Source organism: Chlorocebus sabaeus, chromosome 24, assembly GCF_047675955.1.
Source record: "Chlorocebus sabaeus isolate Y175 chromosome 24, mChlSab1.0.hap1, whole genome shotgun sequence".
In the NCBI taxonomy this organism is placed as follows: Eukaryota; Metazoa; Chordata; class Mammalia; order Primates; family Cercopithecidae; genus Chlorocebus; species Chlorocebus sabaeus.
The window spans coordinates 51,931,472-51,950,284 of record NC_132927.1 but is presented as its reverse complement, the minus strand read 5'-3'; the positions used below and the strand labels follow the sequence as shown (position 1 = coordinate 51,950,284).

Here is an 18,813-nt window from a genome sequence, read left to right as displayed (position 1 = left end):
GAGATTGTTGTGGCTATTCAGGGTTCCCTGAAATTCCATATGAATTTTAGGGTAAGGATTTTTCTATTTCTATGAAAACCATTACTGGGATTTTGACAGGGATTACATTAAATCTATATATCGCTTTAGGTAGCTTTGACATCTTAACATGAAGTCTTCCAATCCATAAACACAGGAAGTCTTTCCATTTATTTATATCTTATTTAATTTCTTTCAGCAACATTTTATAGTTTCCAATACATTTGGCTTTTATATCCTTGGTTTATTCCTAAGTATTTTATTTTTTAATGCTATTGTAAATGGAATTGTTTCTTAATTTTTTGGGAGGGGTGTTGTACATTGTCAGTGTATAAAAATGAAGTTGAGTTAAAGCAGGTTAAAATGTTGCAAATTCCATGTATTCGTTTTGCAGAGGAGAACTGGGGACTGGATGCACAGCATGGGGGAGGAAATGGGGCAAAGGTGAGTTTAAAAGCCATGAAATTTCCTATGGCTTTGAATGTGTCTTTTTCTTGGTTGGGTGGGCTTGGTTGCTGTAGATCTTTGACTTCCAAAGCTTCTCAAAAGAAGTTATTTTAGCCAATTCCTAGTTAACATTTCTGTGGGAAAATGAGGGCCTGGAGCTTTCTAGTCCACCATCTTGCTGACATTCCTCTCTACTGCCTAAGTCTTAGACCCAAAGAGTATATCCCAAGGAGATAGTATGGAGCCAGAGTGGTCAGAGCAGAGCCAAGGCTGGGAGGTAACAAGAGACAGGTTAAATAGCAAAAGGCGGGGAGCGGAGGTCTGGAAATTGGAAACCGAAGACTTAGACTTAAGTCTATGAAATTAACAAGCAACTGTAACAATGCCTGGCAAGTCAACAAAGCCAAGGCATGCCCTGAGTGATAGCTCATGCCTATAATCCCAGCCCTGTGGGAGGCAGAGGCAGGAGGATTGCTAGAGGCCAAGAGTTCAAGACCAGCCTGGGCAAAATAGTGAGACCCAGATTCTACAAAACATAAAACAACTAGCCAGGCATGGTGGCACACACCTGTAGTTCCAGCTACTCTGTATGCTGAGGCAAGGATCACTTAAGCCCAGGAGTTCGAGGCTGCAGTGAGCTGAGATTGTGCCACTGCATTCCAGCCTGAGCAACAGAGCAAGACTCTGTCTCTAAAGAAAAATCACTTTTCTAAAGAAAAATCATTTTCAAGATTAGGTTATAGAGAAAAAAAAAAAGAAGCCAAGGCAGAAGCCAGGCCAGGCCAATCTGAGCTTCTTCCAGGGCACTGGATTGAATGTCAAAGAACCCAAAGGATGTGGAGCATATGCATGGTTTCAGCTCATATCCCATTAGGGCTCCTCAACTCCCCAACCCTAAGGTCTTCAGGAACTTTTTCAGTACCTTAGGTGAATAAAAATCATGAGCCCCAGCCCAGCCTCTGCCCTCAATCTGAAGGGTGAGTGGCCCAAGCTCCCACTACTTCCCACTGAACCCAACATACAGCAAACATATCATAAATCAATCCTGACCAGCTGGGTGCAGTGGCTCACACCTGTAATCCCAGCACTGTGGGAAGCCAAGGTGGGAGAATCACTTGAGGCCAGGAGTTCGAGACCAGCCTAGGCAACAAAGCAAGACCTCATCTCTACAAAAAAAGAAAAAGAAAAAAAAATCAGCCCTGACAAGAATATGGCTCCAAGCAGGCAGTCTCTTCCCATGCATGCTGCTCTTTCCTCCTGGTGGTTTCAAAAAGTGTCTGATCATGAGCCTCATTTGGGAGGCCAGTTGAAGATATATAATGCTGGCTGGGTGTGGTGGCTCACGCGTGCAATCCCAGCACTTTGGGATGCTGAGACGGGCAGATCACCTGAGGTCACGAGTTCGAGACCAGCCTGGCCAACACAGTGAAACCCCATCTCTACTAAAACTACAAAAATTAGCCAGACGTGGTGGTGGGCACCTGTAATCCCAGCGACTCAGGAAGTTGAGGCATGAGAATCACTTAAACTTGGGAAGTGGAGGTTGCAGTGAGCCGAGATTGCCTCACTGCACTCCAGCCTTGGCGGCAGAGTGAGACTCTATCTCAAAAAAAAAAAATAGAATACCAAATGCTGGGCCCCTCTCCTAGATAGTTTGGTTAAGAAAGTCTGTGTGGGGCCCCAGACCTCTGTATTTTCATTTAGCCCCATGGATGAGGCAAATCACCAACCACTTTTGGAAGTTCTGGGCTAATCCCCCAAGCTGAGTCACTAGCCTCTGACATTGTTTCCACCTGCCCACATGTTTGGTGAGAGTTTTTCGAGGAAGGAGAAAGCAGAACTGAAATTCAGTTCCATGTAACCTTTCCCAGAAGTCTCAAACTGGCTTTTCTTCTTCTTTTTTTTTTTTTTTTAAGATGGGTCTTGCACTGTAGTTCAGATTGGAGTGCAGTGGCATAATCGCAGCCCACTGCAGCCTCAATCTCCTGAGCTCAAGCAATCCTCCCACCTCAGCCTCCTGAGTAGCTAGGACTGCAGGTGAGCTCCACCAAGCCCAGCTAATTTCATATTTTTTGTGGAGACGGGGTCTCACTATGTTGCCCAGGTTGGTCTCAAATTCCTGGGCTCAAGCAGTCCTCCTGCCTCAGCCTCCCAAAGTGCTGGGATTACAGACATAAGCCACCATGCCTGACCTTCAAACTGGCAATTTAATCTGATGCAGTTTTAAGACATAAAATACATTTTTAAAAAATGAAATGCATTAGTTACCAGTACTTAAAAAACAGATTTCACAAGCCAGATACAGAAGGACAAGTATGATTCCACTTTTACGAGGATCCTAGAATAGGCAAATGTACAGGAGCAGAAAGTAGAATAGAGGTAACCAGGGGATGTGGGGTGGGGGGGGGGGGACAAAGGAGGAGTTATTGCTTAATGAGTACAGAGGTTTTATTGACAATGATGAAAAAGTTTTGGGTATAAATAGTGGTAATGGTTACACAACATTGCAAATGCATTTAATGTCACTGAACTGTACACTTATGAATGGTTAAAATGGTAAATATAATTTATAGTTTATCATGATTACAAAATACAGGTTTCACATAAAAATCTGGATTTCTGATTTCTCTTCAAAGAAAAAAAAAATGAAGATCTGACACCACCGAGTCATGCTTTGTATATATCAATGATTGGTGGGAGCTGAAGCAACTGCTGCCTTTAGATAGGATGCACTGGGACCCCACCACACTCCAATGTCACTTTTACTAGCCCTGCTTCAGCATTTATATGGCCTGGATGGCCCCCATAACCATTTCAGAGGGTGGTCCCAGACCTACGCCGTCTACCTTCAGTTACTGCTAGCCTTGTTCTCTGCTCCCAGCCCTTGTCTACTCTCCTCCAATGCATAATAGGAGGCTAGAAAGTAGACAGTCATGCTTTTCCTCCCTGGCTGTCTGAGGATAGACCACCATCATGAACGGTACATAACTATTGGCACTAGAAAGTTCATGACCAACTGACAACTTCAGAGGAAACAAATGGTCATTGATATCCTTCACCCCGGGAAGGCAACAGTTGCCTAAGACAGAAATTCGGGAAAAACTAGCCAAAATGTACACGACCACACAGGATGTCATCTTTGTATTTGGATTCAAAACTCATTTTGATGGTGGCAAGACAACTGGCTTTGGCATGATTTATGATTCCCCAGATTATGCAAAGAAAAATGAACCCAAACATAGACTTGCAAGACAAGGCCTGTATGAGCAGAAAAAGACCTCAAGAAAGCAGCGAGAGGAACACAAGAACGGAATGAGGAAAGTCAGGGGGACTGCAAAGGCCAATGTTGGTGCTGGCAAAAAGCTGAAGGAGTAAAGGTGCTGCAATGGTGTTATCTGTGGCCGTTGTGGATTTTTCATGAGATGATTAATAAACTAAAAACTTTCATGTGAAAAAAACAAAAACAAACAAAAAGTAGACAGTCATGTGAGCAAGCACTCTGTGTGCTGTCAATAGCTATAACAATCAATAGAAGTGAACAAAAGGGTTTCCCTTCACCTCTGCAAACTTCCCTCAGACCTTGAAAGACCTCTGACATTATGAGATCCAAAATGACAACACTGGACTGCAACATACCCAAGTGGCCATGACTTTGGAACAAGACTAGGCTGACCACAGACTTTATGACTGTGACTCCCAAGTCAGCTTCAGAAATTCTCAGCCTCTCTGGGTGATACCATATGATCAGCCAGTCCAGCAAACACAACCTCCTCAAGCTGGAGTCACTTTCTAGAGCCCTTCTTTATCTGCTAGGAACTGATTTCCACTGCTGAAATACTATCATTGTTCTAGACCTGGACTATCCAGCTGGTTATGTTTATCCAACTAGTTAACCTAGGGGCCATTGCTTACTGGGAAACGTGGCCATCTATAAGTATAAAATATACATCAGTTTCCAAAGACTTAGGAATGAATGTAAAATAGCACATTACTAACTTTATTATATTGACAACTTGTTGAAATGATATTTTGGATACATTGGGCTAAATAAAGTATAATCCTACATATAACTACAGTTTGAATGTGTCCCCCAGAATCCATGTGTTAAAGACTTAACCCCCAGTGTAACAGTGTTGAGAGCTAGGGTCTTTAAGAGGTGATAATGTGGCTGGGTATGGTGGCTCATGCTTGTAAACCCAGCACTTTGGGAGGCTCAGGTGGGAGGATCGCTTGAGCCCAGAAATTCAAGACCAGCCTGGACAACATAGCAAGACCCCATCTCTATCAAAAGTAAAAAATTAGCCAGGTGTGGTGGTGTGTGCCTATAGTCCCAGCTACTCTGGAGCCTAAGCAAGGGGATCACTTGAGCCCAGGAGGTTGGGGCTGAGGTGAGCTGTGATCATGCTACTGTACTCCAAGCTGGTGACAGAGTGAGACCTTGTCTCTTAAAAAAAAAAAAAAGAAAAAAGAAAAAGAAAGGTGATAATGTGATTATTGCAGGAGTGAACTCATTATCATGAGACTGGGTTTGTTACAAAAGTCAGTTTGTCCTCTCTCATTCTGACACCCATGTGATGGCTCCTGCCGTGTTATGATGCAGCAAGAGGGCCCTCACCAGATGCAGCCCCTCAATCGTGGGGTTCCCAGCCTCCAGAACCATAAGCCAAATTAATTTCTGTTCAATGCGTATTACCCAGTCTGTGATATTCTATGATAATAGCATAAAACTGATTAAGACAGAAAATTGATACCATGAAGTCATCTGATGCCATAACAAATACCTGAAAATGTGGAAGTGGTTTTTGAACTGGAAAGGGGTAGAAGGTGGAAGAATTTGGAGGATCAGGAGATAAAAGTCTGCCATGAATGGAGTATTAAGGGCAATTCTGGCAAGGGCTCAGATGAAGAAAGAACTTTAAGAAGAGCCTAAAGCTTCTCAGGGATTACAGAAGTGGTCCTAATCAGAATATTGGTAGAAATATAGACAGTTACAGACTGTAAAGACCATTCTGATGAGGTGTCAGATGGAAAGGAGGAACAAGGTATTGGAAACTGGAGTAAAAGCCATTCTTGTTATCTACCACAAAGAACTTGGCAGGATTGCGTCAGTGTCTTAGGAATTTGTGGAAGACAGAACTTAAGAGTGATGAAGTAGGATATCTGGTAAAAGAAATTTCTAAGCAAAATATTGAAGGAGCTGTATTGCAACTTTAAAGCACATGTAGTAAAACGTGAGAGGAGAGAAATGACTAAAAGATGGAATTTGTAACGAAAAAGAAAGCAGAGCAGAAAGATTTGGGAAATCTGAAGGCTAGCCATGTAGACTGAAAAGGTGTCCATAGGAGAAAAACACCAAGCAATCATTTGCTAAAAAAATTAGTACAGACAGAAGGCAACCAGGCCTATACATCAAGACAATGGGAGAAAAACCCTGAAGACATTTCAGAGACTGTCTAAGCAGGCTAGGGCCTTGAGGACAAGTGCTATGGTTTGGACATGATCTGAGTTTGTCGCCACTTAAACTTATGTTGAAATTTGATCCCCAGGGGGGTCATGTTGGGAGGTGAGGCTTAGTGGGAGGTATTTGGATCATGGGGGAGGATCCCCCATGAGCTGATCTCATGGAAGCAGGTTCTTACTCTCGCAAGACGAGATTAGTTCCTGCAGAAATAGATGAGTTCCCATGATAGTGGATTGTTTTAAAGCCAAGAGATCCTTTGGGTTTTGCCTCTTTGCATGTGTCCACTTGCCCTTTGACCTTCTCAGTCATGTTATAATGTAGCATGAAAGCTACAACCCCCTGCAGGCTGCAGGCATGCCCTTGAATGTCCCAGCCTACAGAACAGTGAGGTAAATAAACCTTTTCTTTATAAATGACCCAGTCTCAGGTATTCTGCTATAACAACACAAAATGAGCTAAGACAGACAATTTGTACCAAGGAGTGGGGTCATCCATAAAGATACATAAAAATGTAGAAGCAGCTTTGGAACTGGGTAATGGGCAGAAGTTGGAAGAGTTTGAAGAAATAGGCTAGAAAACACTTAAATTGCTGTGAACAGGGCATTAAGAGTAATTTTGATGAGGGCTCAGAAAAAGACAAAAAGATGAGGGAACGTTTGGAACTTCTCAGAGATTGGTTAGATGGTTATGACCAAAATGCTGATAGAAACATGCACTGTAAAGGCCATTCTGATGAAGGAAAGTAGTGTGTATTTGGAAAGTAGAACAAAGGTCACCCATGTTATGCCATAGCAAAGAACTTGGCTGCATCACGTCCATGCCTTAGGGCTTTATGGAAGACCAAACTTACAAGTGATAACCCAGGGCATCTGGCAGAAGAAATTTCTTTTTTTTTCCTTTTTAAAGATGGAGTTTCACCATGTTGGCCAGGCTAGTCTTGAACTCTTGACCTCAGGTGATCTGCCCATCTTGGCCTCCCAAACTGCTGGCATTACAGGCATAAGCCACTGTGCCTGGCCTAGGCAGAAGAAATTTCTAAGCAGCAAAATGCTCAAGACACAATGTGGTTACTTTGACAGCTTACACACAGCAAAGGAGTGACCTAAAGGTGAAATGTGTAAGAAGCAGAGAATTAAAATTTAGAAAATTTGCAGCCTGGCCATGTGGTAGAGAATGAAAGAACATTTTCAGAAGAGGAATCTAAGGGTACAGCCAAGAGACCTTTTGCTAAAGAAATTAATTCTGATAGAAGGGAACCAGGTACTAACAGAACAATGGAAAAAAAGGCCCTGAAAGTATTTCAAAGGTCTAAGGCCATTCCTCCTATCACAGACCCAGAGGCCTAGGAGGACAGAATGGTGGGATACCACTGCCCTGAGCCACCTCAAGATGCTTCTCCTAGCTGCTCTGGCCAGGGCAGCCATGGCCCAATAGCCCCAGGTACAGCTTGGACCACTGCTCTGCAGAGTGCCAGCTGTGGGTCTTGGTGGCATCCATGTCCACATGGTACTATTGTGCATGCATGTGGAATTCAAGAGCGGTGGGCATGGCAGCTTCCACCTAGATTTCAGATAATATATCAAAAGCCTGGGAGCAGGCCCAGCACAGTGACTCATGTGGAGGCTGAGGTGGGTGGATCACTTGAGTTCAGGAGTTCAAGAGCAGCCTGGGCAAAATGGCAAGACCTCATCTCAACAAAACAAAACAAAACAAACAAACAAACAAAATTAACCAGGTGCAGTGGTGCATGCCTATAGTCCTAGCTATTTGGGAGGCTGAGGCTGGAAGATCGATTGAGCCTCAGAGGTCAAAGGGGCAGTGAGCTGTGATCACACCACTGCACTCCAGCCTGGGTAACAGAGTGAAACCCTTTGTCAAAAAAAAAAAAAAAAAAAAAAAAGGAAAAAAGGAAAAAAGAAAGCCTGGAAGCCTAGATAGAAACCTGCCATGGGGGAGAGCCACCACAGACAGCCTCTACTAAGGCAACACCAAGCAGAAATGTGAGGCCAGAGCATAGGAGTCTTCTGCAAAGAGTCTTCACTAGGACAATGCCTAGTGGAGCTACAAGGGCAGGGCCACCGCAAGGACCCCAAAATGCTAGAATCACTGGTGGCATGTAACCTCAGCCTGGCTAAGCTTCAGGCATTTGATTCCAACCTGTGAGCACAGTCATGTGGGCTATGTCCAGCAAAGCCATGGGGAAAGGGATGCTTGAGGCATTGGGAACCCACTCCTGGCACCAGTGTGCCCAGGATGCAAAGCATCAATCCAAAGGAGATTATTCTGGAGGTTTAAGATTTAAAGTCTGCTGGCCAGGGCTTGGTGTGGCTCATGCCTATAATCCAGGCACTCTGAGAGGCCAAGGTGGTAGGATCACTTGAGCTCAGGAGTTCAAGACCACTGTGGGCAACACGGCGAAACTCTGTCTCTACAAAAAAAGACAAAAATTAGTTGGGTGTGGTGGCATGGCCTGTGGTCCCAGCTACTTGGGAGGCTGAGGTATGAGGATTACTTGTGCCCAGGTGGCAGAAATTGCAGTGAGCCAAGAACTCACCACAGCAGTCCAGCCTGGGTGAAAGAGCAAGACCCTATGTTTGAATGGTAATTTTACCCAATGCCTGTGCAACCATTGTATATTAGAAGTAAACAACTTGTTTTAGAGTTTATAAGCTCATACCTGGAAAGAATGTGCCTTGAGTTTCAGATGTAATTTTGGACTTTGGACTTTTGAGTTGATGCTGAAACAAGTATATTAGTCCATTCTCACATTGCTATGAAGAAATACTGGAGACTGGCTAATTGATAAAGAAAAGAGGTTTAATTTGCTCCCAGTTCTGCGGGCTGTATAGGAAGCATGATGCTGGCATCTGCTCGGGTTCTGGGAGGCCTCAGGAAACTTACAATCATGGCAGAAGGCAAAGGGGAAGCACACACATCACCTGGACAGAGTAGGAGCAAGAGACAGAGGGAGGAGGTCCTGCACTCTTTAAACAACCATATCTCATAAGAACTCACTATCACGAGAGTAGCGCCAAGGAGACAGTGCTAAACCATTCAGGAGAACTTTACTCCCATGAGCCAATCACCTCCCACCAGGCCACATCTCCAATATTGGGGACTGCAATTCAACATGAGATTTGGTGGGGACACAGACCCAAACCATATCAACAAGTTAAGACTCTTGGGACTATTGAGATTGAATGACTGTATTTTGTATATGAAAGGACATGAGTTTTGGAGGTTAACAGCAGAATACTATGGTTTGGATATGATTAGAGTGTATACCCATGAAAAGTCATGTTGAAATTTGATTCTCAACAGAGCAGTGTTGGGAGGTAGTGTCTGGTAGGAAGTGTTTGGGTCATGTGGGCAGATCTCTCATGAATGGTTTGGTACTGATCTCACAGTAGTGAGTTGTCACTCTCATGAAACTGGATTGTTCTCAAGGGAATGGATTAGTTCCTAAGAGAGTGGGTTGTTATAAAGCTAGGATGTCCCTAGGTTATACCTCTTCACATGCATCCACTTCCCCTTTGACCTTCTCTGCATGTTAGGACACAGCACAGAAGCTCTTGCCAGAAGCCAGGGCCATGCCCTTGAACTTTTCATTTTGCAGAACCATGAGCTGAATAAATCTCTTTTCTTAATTAGTCAGTCTCAGGAATTATTATGGCAACACAAAATCGACTAAGACAGCAAGGTTTCCAAATAGTCACCATGGGACCTCAGCATTCACTATCCAGAGCTGCCTCGGAACTCTGCTCCCTGCATTCTGGCACAGCATTCCTTGGCTACCCCAGCCATGGCTCAAGTGGTCCCAGGTGTGGCTTGATCTACTTCTCTAGAAAATATAAACTATAAACTTTGGCGGCATCCGCATGGTGCTAATCTGCAGGTGCATATAATGCAAGAGCTATGGGGCCATGGTGGCTTCCATCTAGATTTCAGAGAATGTCATGAACAGCTTGGGGGCTCAGGCAGAGACTTGTTTTAGGGGCACAGCCACTGCAGAGAGCCCCCACAAGGGTAATGCCTAGTGGAGCCATGGAAATGTGGCTATCACCAAGACTCCAGAACTGTAGAGCTACCAGTGTGCAACACTGGACTGAGAGAGTTGCAGGCATGAGACTCCAACTGTGAGAGCTGCTGGGTGGACTGAGTCCAGCAAAGCTGTTAGGGCAGGGCTGCCTGAGGCCTTGGGGGCCCAGTCTCTTCCCCAGTGTGCCCTTCTTTGACATAAAGTCAAAGAAGACTATTCTCTAGCTTTAAGGCTTAATGTTGTTTTCCCTGTTGAGTTTTGGATTTACTTGGGACCAGTTACCCTTTTCTTCTTGCCTATTTCTCCTTTTTGGTATGTGTGAATGTTTATCCTATCCCTGTCCCACCATTGTATTTTGGAAGCATATAACTTGTTAGTTTTGGGGAGGTGTTTTTGAAACAGGGTCTCTCTCTCTCTGTCACCCAGGCTGGAGTGCAGTGGCATGTTCACACGGTTCACCGTAGTCTTGACTTCCTGGGCTCAAGCGATCCTTGTACCTCAGCCTCCTGTGTAGCTCAGACTGCAGGCATGTGCAACCATGCACAGCTTCTTTTTTTAAAAAAATGTTGTCCCGACTGGCTCTTGTTAATTTCACAGGTGCAGAGTTGGAGAGGAATTTGTCTCATTATGAACTGTGCCTTGAGTCTCCTTCATATGTGATTTAGGTGAGACTCTAGAATTTGGGCATTTGAGTTGATTCTGGAACAAATTCAGACTTTCAGGGCTATTTAGATAGAATGAATGTGTTTTGTCCATGAGAAGGACATAAAATTCTGGGGGCCAAGGAGAGAATACTACGATTTGAATGTGTCCCTTAAAGTTCATGTGTTGGGGGGCCAGGTGCAGTGGCTCACGCCTGTAATCCAAGCACTTTGGGAGGCCGAGGCAGGGGGATCAGTTGAGGTCAGGAGTTCAAGACCATCCTGGCCAACATGGTGAAACCCTATCTCTCCTAAAAATACAAAAATTATCTGGGCATGGTGACAGGTGCCTGTAATCCCAGCTACTCTGGAGGCTGAGGCAGAATTGCTTAAATCCGGGAAGCAGAGGTTGCAGTGAGCCAAGATCCTGTCTGTGAACTCCAGCCTGGGTGGACAGAATGAGACTCTATCTCAAAACAAAAACAATAACAACAGCAAAAGTTCATGTGTTGGAAACCTAACTCCCAGTGTAACGCTACTGAGACATGAGACCTTCAAGAGGTCACGAAGGCTCTACCTTCATGAATGGATCAGTGTCATTAGAATGAGGGTGGGTTTGTCATAAAAGTCAGTTTGGCCCTCTGTTGTACTCTTTCTTAAACATGAGATGCCATCCACCATGTTATGACGCAGCAAGAAGGCCATCACCAGATGCTGGTCACTTGGCCTTGGACTGCCCAGCCTCTCAAACTGTAAGCTAAATAAATTTCTGGTCGTTACAAATTACCCAGTCTGTGGTATTCTGTAACAGCAGCATAAAACAAATTAAGGCATTTACTGAAACCAGTTTCACCTTTTCTTTTTACTTAAAACAAATTTACATCTTTAATGTGGCTACTAGAAAATGTAGTTACATGTGACTTGCATTTGTGGTCTGTGTCATATTTCTATTGGACAGTGCTATTTTAGACAGACAGCTGTGGTTTCTATAGAACTGGTTCTGTAAAGTGGCTGTACTCACTTCTAAAAGTAAACTGATTCTCTCCTATTCTATTTCTAGATTGCACTGTGCTATGAGCTACCCAAAGGTCCTGGCGAAGTCCCCTCACAACCTCCATCCTATAGGACTCTCACCTGGGTTAGGACTGACCTCGAATATCTTTTTTAGATCTACATCTGTCTCATCCAGTACCACCAAGGAAACAAGGTTTTCTTTTGACCCTTGCACGATAACAATGTGTGCATCTCACTTAAAAGCCCACACAGCTCATTTCCCAGTGAAACAATGCTACAAGTGTTGCTAAAAATTCCAGGCTGTTACTAACTGGGGGCAACTGGTCAGAGCATACCAAGAAAAGGGAAGGGCCTCAGTTGTATTCTCCAGGCTCATCTTCCCTCTTTCACCCCAGCTCTGGATTCTCTGGTTTCTTCCTGCTAGAGACTCCACCCTCACCTTCTTGACAATACAATGGCCGTGCTAGGTTAGAAGAGGCAGTATCAGCCCTCTAGCAGCAACTTCAAAAAAGCAGGCCAGTGCTAAGCCCTCACGCTCTACACAAAACTGCTGGAAACTATCACCAATAACCCTGAAGACACGGGGAAAAATTAAATCCTCAGAATCTACCTTTTCTTTTTTTTTTCTTTTCTTTCTTTTTTTTTTTTTTTACATATACGCTTGATCCACAAGAAATACTGACCTACTGCGAGTGGCTTTGAAGGTGGAACTAGGTTTAAATTTCTTTTTCACTATTCAGTAGCTATAGGACTCTGGATAAAGTTGCAAGATTTATCTGGATCTCGGTTCCCTCTCCTGCAACAATAGGGACAATTTCACCTACCTCACAGAGTTGTTGAAAGGATTAAGTTAAATAATGGATGAAAAAGTACCTTGCATAATAGTAGGTGTTTAATAGATATTAGCTTCCTCTACCTTCTTCACCCTTTCCCATAGCAATTAGGTAAAGAAAATGCTAAAAACCCCAAGGAGAACTGAAAATAAATCCTCTATGCTATGATCTGCTTAGTTGTTGTGTGTTTGTTTGTTTTTTAATATAATTTGAATCTTGGCTTCTGGTACAATTTTTTAAAACCTGGTATAGTATCTCTTCGAAGGCAAGGATTATCTTTGCAGCCCTAGCACACTGTCTTGCAAAAGCTAGATAAATGCTTGTCGAAAGGAAGAATGTTGGATTGTATGCAAGCAGAAGGTAGTGCTCCTGTGGAGTATGTAAGAAGCATTTGAAGAGAGAGGTCAGAATTACCGGAGTATAAGGGTTATAGTGATCTGTGTGGTCAGGGTCAAAGTGAGGTGACTACCTTCCTGGTAGTAAGGATGAACAGAGGGAAATTTGCCTTTAGAGAAGTTTTGTAAAGTTTCTGTTTGAAATGAAAAATTTCCAAATGAAAGTTTACATTTCCTAAATGAAATTAATAGATAGGAGAAAATAGTCCAATGAGAAGAACTGTGATTTGTCAGGCCTCTGAGCCCAAGCTAAGCCATCATATCCCCTGTGACCTGCAGGTATACATCCAGATCGCCTGAAGCAACTGAAGATCCACAAAAGTGAAAATAGCCTTAACTGATGACATTCCGCTATTGTAATTTGTTTCTGCCCCACCCTAACTGATCCACGTAGTTTGTAATCTCCCCCACCCTTAAGAAGGTTCTTTGTAATTCTCCCCACCCTTGAGAATGTACTTTGTGAGATCCACCCTCTGCCCGCAAACCATTGCTCCTAACTCCACCGCCTACCCTATAAGAACTAATGATAATCCACCACCCTTTGCTGGCTCCTTTTTCGGACTCAGCTCGCCTGCACCTGGGTGAAATAAACAGCCTTGTTGCTCACACAAAGCCTGTTCGGTGGTCTCTTCACACGGACGCGTGAAACATTTGGTGCCAAAGACCCAGGTCAGGGGGACTCCTTCAGGAGACCAGTTCCCTGTCCTCACCCTCACTCCGTGAAGAGATCCACCTACAACCTCGGGTCCTCAGACCAACCAGCCCAAGGAGCATCTCACCAATCTCAAATCGGGTAAGCGGTCTTTCCACTCTCTTCTCCAGCCTCTCTGGCTACCCTTCAATCTCCCTCTCTCGATACCCTACCCTTCAATCTCCCTGTCCTTCCAATTCTAGTTCTTTTTCCTCTCTAGTAGAGACCAAGGAGATACATTTTATCCGTGGACCCAAAACTCCGGCGCCGGTCACGGACTTGGGAAGACAGCCTTCCCTTGGTGTTTAATCATTGTGGGGACGCGGGGATGCCTGCCTGATTATTCACCCACACTTCATTGGTGTCTGATCTCCGCGGGGACGCCTGCCTTGGTCATTCACCCACATTCCCTTGGTAGCAAGTCAATTGCGGGGACTCCTGCCTTGGCTGCTCACCCACATTGCAGCCCAGGGCTGCTCCCACCCCCTTCTCCGTGTTTCTACCCTTCTCTTTAAGCTTGCCTCCTTCACTATGGGCAACCTTCCACCCTCCATTCCTCCTTCTTCTCCCTTAGCCTGTGTACTCAAGAACTTAAAACCTCTTCAACTCACATCTGACCTAAAACTTAAGCACCTGATTTTCTTCTGCAATACCAGTTGGCCCCAATACAAACTCGACAGTAGTTCCAAGTGACCAGAGAATGGCACTTTCGATTTGTCTATCCTACAAGATCTGGATAATTTTTGTCTAAAACACGGGCAAATGGTCTGAGGTGCCTGATGTCCAGGCATTCTTTTACACATTGGTCCCTCCCTAGTCTCTGCTCGTAATGTGACTCGTCCCAAATCTTTCTTCTTTCTCTCCTGTCTGTTCCTTCAGTCTCCACCCCAAGCTCTGAGTTATTTGAATCCTTCTTTTCTACGGACCCATCTGACCTCTCCCCTTCTTCCCAGGCTGCTCCTCGCCAGGCCGAGCCAGGTCCCAATTCTTCCTCAGCCTCTGCTCCCCCACCCTATAATCCATCTATCACCTCCCCTCCCCTCCTCACACCCGGTCTGGCTTACAGTTTTGTTTCGCGACTAGCCCTCCCCCACCTGCCCAACTATTTCCTCTTACAGAGGTGGCTGGAGCTGAAGGCATAGTCAGGGTACATGTACCTTTTTATCTATCAGACCTCTCCCAGTCAGCCAGAATTTAGGCTCTTTCTCCTCAGACCCCACTAAATATATACGGGAATTCCGATCTCTAACTCTGTCCTACAATTTAACCTGGAGTGACTTAAATGTCATCCTCACTGCTACCCTCTGCCCAGATGAACGGGAAAGAGTTTTTTCTCTAGCCCAATCTCACGCTGATAACTGCTGGCTTCATGAGCCAGACCTCCAGGAGGGCATTAGAGCAGTTCCTGAGAAGATCCCCAATGGAACTATCAGGCAGATTCCCCAGGTATAGCTAGGCGAGATACATGGTTTCCTGCCTAGTTGAAGGGGTTAAAAAGGCAGCGTACAAAGCTGTTAATTATGACAAACTTAAAGAAACTACCCAAGGTAAAGACAAAAACCCACCCCGTTCATGGCCCGCTTAGCAGCAACCCTTGGACGCTTTACTGCCCTAGACCCAGAGGGGCCAGAAGGCCGCCTTACTCTTAATATGCATTTTATCAGCCAGTCAGCTCCTGACGTTAGAAAAAAGCTTCAAAAATTGGAATCTGGTCCTCAAACCCCACAACAGGAATTAATCAACCTCGCCTTCAAGGTGTACAATAATAGAGAGGAGGTAGCCAGACAGCAACACATTTCTGAGTCACAGCTACTTGCCTCCGCTGTAAGACAACCCACAACCACATCTCCAGCATACAAGAACTTCAGAACATCTAAGCCACAGCTCCCAGGGGCTCCTTCAAAACATCCTCGTGGACCTTGCTTCAAATGCCAGAGGTCTGGCCACTGGGCCTCAGAATGCCGTCAGCCCTGGATTCCCCCTAAGCCACGGCCTGTCTGTGCGGGCCTCCACTGGAGGTCGGACTGTCTGACTCACATCGCCGCTGCTCCTAAAGCCCCTGGAGCCCAAACCCAATGTTCTTTGGCCGACTCCTTCCCATATTTACTCAGCTTAGCAGCTGAAGACTGACTCTGCCCAATCGCCTCAGAAGCCCCCCTGGACCATCACAGACACTGAGCTTCAGGTAAGTCTCACAGTGGAGGGTAAGTCCGTCCCCTTCTTAATCAATACCAAGCCTACCAACTCCACATTACCTTCTTTTCAAGGGCCTGTTTCCTTTGCCTTTGTAACTGTTGTGGGTATTGATGGCCAGGCTTCTAAACCTCTTAAAACTCCCCAACTCTGGTGCCAACTTGGACAACATTCTTTTATGCACTCCTTTTTAGTTATCCCCACCTGCCCAGCTTCCTTATTAGGTCAAGGCATTTTAACTAAATTATCTGCTTCCCTGACTATTCCTAGGCTACAGCCACACCTCATTCCCGCCCTTTTACCCAGTTCAAAGCCTCCTTCGCGTCCTCCTCTCGGATCCCTCCACCTTAACCCACAAGTATGGGATTCCTCTACTCTCTCCCTGGCAACCAATCACACACCCATTACTATCCCATTAAAACCTAATCACTTTTACCCCGCTCAGTGCCAGTATCCCATCCCACAGCATGCTTTAAAAGGATTAAAGCCTGTTATCACTCGCTTGTACCAGCATGGCCTTTTAAAGTCTATAAACTCTCCTTAAAATTCCCCCATTTTACCTGTCCAAAAACTGGACAAGCCTTACAGGTTTGTTCAGGATCTGTGCCTTATCAACCAAATTGTCTGGGCTATCCACTCGGTGGTGCCAAAGCCATAGACTCTCCTATCCTCACTGCCTCCCTCCACAACCCCTCCATAACCCATTATTCTGTTCTGGATCTCAAACATGCTTCCTTTACTATTCCTTTGCACCCTTCATCCCAGCTTCTCTTTGCTTTCACTTGGACTGACCCTGACGCCCATCAGCCTCAGTAACTTACCTGGTCCGAACTGCCGCAAGGCTTCAGAGACAGCCCCCATTACTTCAGTCAAGCCCAAATTTCTTCCTCATCCGTTATCTATCTCGACATAATTCTTCATGAAAACAACGTGCTCTTCCTGCTGATCGTGTCTGGCTAATCTCCCAAACCCCAACACCTTCTACAAAACAACAACTTCTTTCCTTCCTAGGCATAGTTTTGTACTTCTGCCTTTGGATACCTAGTTTTACTATCCTGATTAAACCATTATATAAACTCACAAAAGCAAATCTATCTGACCCCATAGATCCTAAATCCTTTCACCACTGCTCTTTCCGTTCCTTAAAAACAGCCCTAGAAGCTGCCCCCACACTAGCTCTCCCTAACTTATCCCAACCCTTTTCATTACACACAGCCAAAGTACAGGGCTGTACGGTCAAAATTCTTACACAAGGGCAGGATTGCGCCCTGTAGCCTTTTTGTCCAAACAACTTGACCTTACTGTTTTAGGCTGGCCATCACGTCTCTGTGCAGCGGCCACTGCCACCACCATAATACTTTTAGAGGCCCTCAAAATCACAAACTATGCTCAACTCACTCTCTACAGTTCTCATAACTTCCAAAATCTATTTTCTTCCTCGCACCTGACACATATACTTCCTGCCCCCCTCCACTACCTCTCAGCAAGCCGAACTCATTGCCTCAACTCAGGCCCTCACTCTTGCAAAAGGACTATGCATCAATATTTATACTGACTCTAAATATGCCTTCCATATCATGCTGTTATATAGGCTGAAAGAGGTTTCCTCACTACGCAAGGGCCCTCCATCATTAATGCCTCTTTAATAAAAACTCTTATCAAGGCTGCTTTGCTTCCAAAGGAAGCTGGAGTCATACATTGCAAGGGCCACCAAAAGGCATCAGATCCCATGGCTCAGGGAAACACTTATGCTTATAAGGTAGCTAAAGCAGCAGCTAGCATTCCAACTTCTGTCATGCACAGCCAGTTTTTCTCCTTCTCAGGGGTCACTCCAGCTACTCTCACACTGAAACTTCCACCTATCAATCTCTTCCCACACAAGGCAAATGGTTCTTGGACCAAGGAAAATATCTCCTTCCAGTCTCACAGGCCCATTCTATTCTATCGTCATTTGCATAACCTCTTCCATGTAGATTCCCGCCTCTTAGATAGAACCTCTCATTTCCTTTCCATTGTGGAAATCTATCCTCAAGAAAATCACTTCTCAGTGTTCCATCTGCTATGCTACTACTCCTCAGGGACTGTTCAGGCCCCCACCCTTCCCTACACATCAAGCTTGGGGATTTACCCCCGCCCAGGACTGGCAAATTGACTTCACTCACATGCCGTGAGTCAGGAAACTAAAATACCTCTTGTTCTGGGTAGACACTTTCACTAGATGGGTAGAGGCCTTTCCCACAGGGTCTGAGAAGGCCACTGAAGTCATTTATTCCCTTCTGTCAGACAAAATTCCTAGGTTTGGCCTTCCCACCTCTATACAATCTGATAATGGACTGGCCTTTACTAGTTAAATCACCCAAGCAGTTTCTCAGGCTGTTGGTATTCAGTGACACGTTCATACCCCTTACCACCTCAATCTTCAGGAAAGGTAGAACGCGCTAATGGTCTTTTAAAAACACACCTCACCAAGCTCAGCCTCAAACTTAAAGAGGACTCTGTCTTGAATAGAGCCCCAAAACTCGCTTAACAAACAATTATGCTAATCCCCCTTGGACCCTCTTGGACACTCTCTAATTAGATGTCCTAGGTCTTCCCAATTCTTAGTCCTTTAATACCTGTTTTTCTCCTTCTCTTATTTGGACCTTGTGTCTTCCATTTAGTTTCTCAATTCATACAAAACCATATCCAGGCCATTACCAATCATTCTATACAACCAATGTTTCTTCTAACAACCCCACAATATCACCCTTTACCCCAAAACCTTTCTTCAGTTGAATCTCTCCCACTGTAGGTTCCCATGCCACCCCTAATCCCACTTGAAGCAGCCCTGAGAAACATCACCCATTATCTCTCCATACCACCCCCAAAATTTTTCGCTGCTCCAACACTTCTCTATTTTGTTTTGCTTTTCTTATTAATATAAGAAGACAGGAATGTCAGGCCTCTGAGCCCAAGCTAAGCCATCATATCCCCTGTGACCTGCATATATACATCCAGATGGCCTAAAGCAACTGAAGATCCACAAAAGTGAAAATAGCCTTAACTGATGACATTCCACCATTGTAATTTGTTTCTGCCCCA

The 18,813-nt window shown here is 44.8% G+C and overlaps 1 protein-coding gene and 1 pseudogene across 1 annotated transcript in view; one reads left to right on the top strand and one right to left on the bottom strand.

Annotated features, from left to right (window-relative positions):
* Positions 1–18,813, bottom strand: part of FLVCR2 (FLVCR choline and putative heme transporter 2) — a 69,990-nt gene that overhangs the window by 49,028 nt on the left and 2,149 nt on the right. The gene's annotated exons all lie outside the window — the stretch shown is intronic.
* LOC103229362 (small ribosomal subunit protein eS24 pseudogene) lies at positions 2,890–4,145 on the top strand (annotated as a pseudogene).